Consider the following 6,723-nt stretch of genomic DNA (forward strand, 5'->3'; position numbering starts at 1 on the left):
AAGCCCTTGAAGACATCCGCACAACCATTATTCAAAGATCAAGCCCCAATGGCGCTTTGGATCAACAACTTCAAGATCAAGCCCAAAAGCCCTTGAAGATTTGTTCATCCATGTTTTTCAAGATCAAGCCCCGACGACCCTTGATGAAACTTCCAACTGTTCATCCAAGATCAAGTCTCGATAGCCCTTGGATCAACAACACGTCAACAAACCAACATCTTACGGAGATCGAATCAGATGACCAAATTACAAAGAGATTGTAACCCCAAAATCATTAATACAAAAAATATATTTTGTACACGTGTTGTTGTCTCGTTCGTCATTAGGAATTTTCGTGTTTACAAATTTGGCACGCGCAGTAGGACAATTTCTTCCTCTCATCTCTTTCTCCGTTCAAGAAAACCAAAGCACACCTCCAAAATCAATGGCATCAAGTAAGGGACAAGCCATTCTTGCAACCACCAATGGAAGAATCCTGAGCACTTCTGCCACGAATGGAGCATCAATTGGCGCCACAACCACTTCTCAACATGCCGCTTCAAAGTTGGTACTGCTAAGCGAGCAAGGGGAGCATCAAAGGCGCGAGTCCGTCATCAACCTGACCTTGCTGGGGGCACCGAAGCATGCTGTTGAGGCGTATAAGATGACATCCCCAAATGGCCAATGGGGTTCTTCGTCAGCACCCTGGATATTAGAAGTAAAGTTGTGCCTATTGGTTGCACAAGTCATGACCATTGGCGTTACCTCTATTGAAGAACAACTGGTTCAAATGAGTGAAGTAATTGCAAGGCTCACAAGGATCGCAAAGGAGAAAGACTTGCAAATTACCGCACTCATCAACTGATTGAAGGCGCAACATGACAAAAAAGTTGACCGCGACCCGAAGGTTGATCCACGAAAGAGAGAAACTGACGAAGATGAGCCTTTGGTGGAGAAAGACGTAGAGAAGCCGGAGCCAGACCAAGCAATGGCACTCATGGGATCTCTTTCCATCCAGCAGCTTCAGGACATGATTGCCAACACCGTCAAAGCACATGTGGGAATCACTTCGCGAGATGCACTGCTATACTCAAAGCCATACACCAAGAGTATTGATAGCTTGTGTATACCATCAGGGTATCAACTACCAAAGTTCATATCGTTTGACGGAAAGGGAAACCCAAAGCAACATGTCGCCTATTTCATTGAAACTTGCAACAATGTTAGGACGGAAGGAGACTACCTCGTCAAGCAATTCGTGCGCTCGCTAAAAGGTAACGTCTTTGACTGGTACATCGACCTTGAGCCCGAGTCTATCAATAGTTGGGATCAGTTAGAAAGGGAATTCCTTAACCGCTTCTACATCACTCGCCGTACTGTGAGCATGCTGGAGCTGACCAGTACGAAACAGTGGAAGGATGAACTTGTCGTCGACTACATCAATAGATTGAGTTCATTAAGTCTGGATTGCAAAGATCGGCTTTCTGAAACCTCTGCCATTGAGATATGCGTTCAAGGCATGCAGTGGGGACTACACTACATCCTTCAAGGCATCAAACCATAAACCTTTGAGGAGTTAGCCACCGGCGCCCATGATATGGAGTTAAGCATCGCCCATCATGGAAAGAAAGAACCGATCACTGACTATAAGAACGACAAAGTTTTGGGGTCAAAGGTGGATAAGGCTGCATGGAAACCCACTAAGGAAGCAATGACGGTCAACACAACTCTAGTCAAAATCTCTACACGAGGCAAGACGATTCAAACTGAAGCTTTTCGTGATTAAGAGATGCGTAGACGTACTTTGTAGGAGCTTGTGGAGAAGACTTATCCATTCCCCAACTCTGATGTGGTTGCCATGTTGAAAGACTTGCTTGACAAGAAGGTGATCGACCTACTTGAGTGCAGATTGCCGAAAAAGATGAATCGTACTAACAGTCCAAGGTACTGCAAATTCCACCGCTTCATCAGTTATCCGACTGAAAAGTGCTTCGTGCTGAAAGATTTCATCATGAAGCTGGCTCAGAAAGGAATCATTGAGCTAGATCTTGACGATGTGGTGAAGTCAAACTATACCATCATCACTTTTGGCTTTTTCGACTCAAAATCTTCACCTCAACCGTTGGGGGCATGCTCTAAAACCATGTCAGTCAAGTCAAGTAAAGTTGAAGGATGGACTTATGTCAGTCTAAAGAAAATGCACAAGAAGCATACGTCTCTTCCACAAGTTCACCAATCGGAAATGGGGCAAAGCAGCTATCGTCAAACTTCAAAGCTACATGAAAGTGTTGAGGATGATGAAATTGTGACATGAAGATCGTCCGTTGCCCTCACGATGCGCGATTTCTTCCCCAAAGACTTCTTCAATCACTCGGTCAAGACTCTTTGCTATGAAGATTGCAAGGAATGCCTCTCCAAGATCGTTTGACAAATTCACAAAGCTCCTTGTTCGCACAAGCCTAAAAGGCGACGACAAATGCTCATTGCCTACGCTAAGATGCTCATTGCCTAAAAGAGTCGAAACTGCAAATGGCACCAAGACGCTCATTACCTGCACGAGCTGAAACTGCAAGATGGCATCAAGCGCTCCTGGCCCGCAAGAGCATAAACTGTGTACGGCAAAATCATCATCAAAATCACCATTAAAACCATCCAAAAATCCATCGCTTATTTGAACTACGTTATGACTTGATCTCTTCTTTGGAAGGGTACGTAGGCAGCTCAAACGTTCAACTTCGACTTCAGTCACATCAAAATAAAAAAATACATGTTTTATTCAAGGTGGCTAGCGAAAGTCAAGTCTTGTTCGCGTTGTGATGATGCATATGAAATTGGCAACCATGTTCTGTGGGATTGTAGATTTTCCTGAGTAGTGTAGGCTGTTGCTCCCTTGGGTGTTGGAGTGAGGCTAAATTACCACAAACTAGTTAAGGAGTGGTTGACCCGTGTGCTGGAGGATACCTAAGTGGAGTTTGATGTTGTTTTGATGTTTTTGTAGATGTTGTGGATAGATTGGAATAACTTGGTATGGGGGAGGCAGCTCACTGACCCTACTCTTTTGGTGCAGCGAACACTTGCGTGGCTGCAAAAATTCCATCTGGCCAATCTGCAACCTCTTCATACAAAGCTTCCTAAACAACGACGTTGGTTAGCACTTAGCGATGGTTGGTTTAAATTGAATGTGGATGGAGCTGTTAGGGTGAAGGATTGCGTTGGAGGAGCGAGGGGTGATTCGAGGTGCGACATGGCTTTTTATGGCAGCAAAAGAAACCACCTCTTCAATACAGGTAGAGCTTTTGGCACTTCAAGAAGGCTTGCTCCTCGCTAGAAGGGTGGGTTACACCGAGCTGCAGGTGGAGACTGACTCGCTTGAAGTAGTGACTACTTGCAATGGAGAGGTACTGAGGTGATTTTGAAAAAAGCTAGTATAAAAAAAAGCTGGGAGCTATTTTTGTGTTTGGTAAACATTCAGCTTCAGCTTTTTTTCACAGTTTTGGATGAAAAAAAGCCAAAAACAAGAAGCTGCAAAACCCAGCTTTGAAAAACTAGCTTTTTTTCACATCTGTTTTACATAAAAGTTTACCAAACACTATAATACTGCTTTTTTTTTCAAAAGCACTTTTACAAAAAAGTTTACCAAACACTCTGCTGCTTTATTTCACAGCTGCTTATTCTCACAGCACAGCAGAAGCAGCTTTTTTTCAAAGCACATCAATACCAAACCAGCCCTTAGTTGATTTCTCTAGTATTGGCTTTATTATAGATAATGTTAAGGAGTTTGGCATCCCAGTTTTGTGGGTGTTCAATTTCATATTTTCCTCGCTCTTTTAATGGAGTGGCACACTGCCTCGTTAAGTTTAAGTCATGGTTCTGATGTAGTTTGGTTTGAGGAACCCCAGATGCTACTCGGGACGTACTCAATTAAGATATGTTACCCCCTTGAGTTTATGAAATAAAAGTTATCGTGTTCCATTAAAAAAAAAAAAAAAATTAATGTATCGAAATGTTTGAACCCGAAATGTATCTATCAAAATGTGTGTACCGAAATGTATGCACCTAAAGATATTATATTGATTTTAATGTACCTAAACGAAGAAGACAAATAATATCGAAATATATTGTATAACAAAAATTAATTTATCTAAATTTTTACAACAAATATATTATGATTTTTTTAAGTGTTATTTGGAAAAAGTTGTAGGAGTTAAGGTGCTTTTTCCAAAAAAAAAAAAAAAAAAAAAAAAAATGAAAAAACACCTCTATGACTTAGAATCAGTTTAATATATTTTTGTCAAAAACACAGTTAGATGCATTTCCATTTCAAAACACTTGTTGGAAAATTTAATAATAATAATATTATATTAAATTTATTAATTGAATGGAAATTAGAAGTGGAGCCTTTTGGTAGAAAGATGTGTCTACTCAAATGAAGAGTTGTAACTTTTGACTCTTCATGAATAGTCACATGCTTCCAAAGAGGTATCTCACATTCTATAAATAGGGAAGCCCCCTATAATCACAAAATAACTTTTCATCATACATACATATAGTGCATTAAATATTAGAGAGTCTTATTAAATCCATATGATAGGGTTTTCAACACAATCGTGGTTCATGGAGCCTTGTGATTTGGAGTGCTACTATTACAAGGACGTGGTTGTTGTATCTTAGGAGATATGCGCCAATTCAACCATGAGCACCGTAGTGGGGCGTAAACTTGTCTTAAGGACAAAGTGTTCAACACTTGCCTCGATCGTATTTTCTAGGTTTTTCTAATCCATTATATCATGTTCATTTAACATTGGTTACTCATGTGCATGCATTAATTTTGATATATAATTGCATGAATTATTTCTTAAATTTTTATGTGATTTAATATAGCAATTAGACCCTAATTTTTTCCAACAATCTTAAGACAAGTTTACTGGTTTATTTGCTATATGTTGGCGAGATAGAATTTTGTACGTTCTTCCTTGTGTCCAATATTGTTATGCATATTGATTACAATAGTGCTGCCTATATATCATATATTAATTGACTATTCGAAGACATATATATTGTGAACGCTGCATTTGCTTGTCTAATGAATAGTATTCCTACTATAGTACTGACTGATATTTCCGTTTTATATGTGAATCACGATTCATGATTATGATATTAATCTTGGTGCATGCTGACAATTAATTATTTAGTTATCTCTTTGTTTGAAAAACCAATTTCAGATGTTATTATTTGGCAATTTTAATTTACCAAAGAATGCGCAACACAAATTTGAAGGAATGTATCTGAAACAATTGATTGCAATTTTCATATTACACCTTTTGAGTGCAGGTTGGTTTCTTGAAATAAAACAAAGTGGTAGAACGGTTTGGCAATTCAAACCGTATGTCATCAGGCATATGTTTAATTATTTGAATATAAATCATAATGTTTGCCCAGATTGACTACTGATTGGCGAAAGGATGTGGTAAGCTGTAAATTACATCCTTGCTGCCAAGCCCAAAAAGGGAATGGTTACGATCGTTCAAATCCAAACAAATGCATGAAAGACTAAACAGATGCCATCTTTGCAAAAATGTTGAAAGGGCATGATGACTTATGGGTCTATTGTCAGACAGTAACTATATTAAGTTACAGAGATGTGGTTATGATTTGATCCTTTCAGACTAACGAAAGAGATCAATGGTGTCTATGAATGGCATCAATTTGTAGTTGGCAATCATGTCTTCATGCTAAAGACATAAATGGTGTATCTTTTGCATTTAAAATGAAAAGATACATTAATTGGTAAAACAACCAAACACATATGTTGGATTACATGAATCGTACCATGAGTCATAACTAATTGAGAGGCTTTGCCATGTGTCTGTGATTTCATGTGAAGTTTGAGTTTAGTGTTCGCAAGAAAATTTACTTCACACGAACAACTTGCATTTCTAATTGATAGAATATATTCTCAAACTTGATCCATTGGAATGAGTTTTATTCAAATGAAAGGGTATATAAGTTATAACCCCAAGAGAACTGGACACACGCCTTTTGGTGTAGTTAGAACTCATTAGTACATTGTAACAGATGCATGTTAAACTCATTTTTCATGAGTTATTCAACTCTGGAAGATGACGATTAGACTGTGGGGGTCAAGGTCTATTTGAAAGACTTAAAACACTCTATAGATGAGTCTTTAACAATGAGAACTTTGAAAGTTGTCAAGACAGAGCCCTAACAGGTGAAGATAGATATGATATAGAAAATCTATTTTCATCAGCTTTCTTCTCAAGTATGATGTATGATGAAAGAGTTATTAATAACATTAAAGCAACCACAACGTGTGTGAATTGTTGGGGGGGGTGGCTTAGCTAATTTTGAGAAATAGGATATACTTAAAAATAATGCAAAAATAATTTGCTTCTAGAAAAAGATAACGATTACTTATAATTGAAGTTTTAAGGTATTAAAAGGTTGGAGATCTTCTAGCAAATACCTTAAATGAGGGGAGTTAACCCAAATGTTGGCAAATTACTTAGTAAGTCCTAATACATGTTTGGACTTTGGAGGACTTAACGTTGGAAAACAACTACTCTCAATTGAAAGGTATTTCCATGCATGGATATAAAGTTTGTGATGGCCATATAATGAGTAGTCAACCTAGTGGTACCAATTTTTAAAGGTTTGACTAGAGAGTAAGTTGTATCATCGAGGGGAATGAGTTAAAAGCCTACGTCTTAAGAATCGTCATAATGG

General features: G+C 38.6%; 1 pseudogene; it reads left to right on the forward strand.

Moving 5' to 3' along the window:
- The first annotated feature begins 1,498 nt into the window (after positions 1-1,498).
- On the forward strand, positions 1,499-2,407 carry LOC148692899 (uncharacterized; annotated as a pseudogene).
- The last annotated feature ends 4,316 nt before the right edge of the window (positions 2,408-6,723 follow it).

Source organism: Pyrus communis, chromosome 11 (assembly GCF_041283825.1).
Source record: "Pyrus communis isolate YQ-2024b chromosome 11, ASM4128382v1, whole genome shotgun sequence".
Classification (NCBI taxonomy): Eukaryota; Viridiplantae; Streptophyta; class Magnoliopsida; order Rosales; family Rosaceae; genus Pyrus; species Pyrus communis.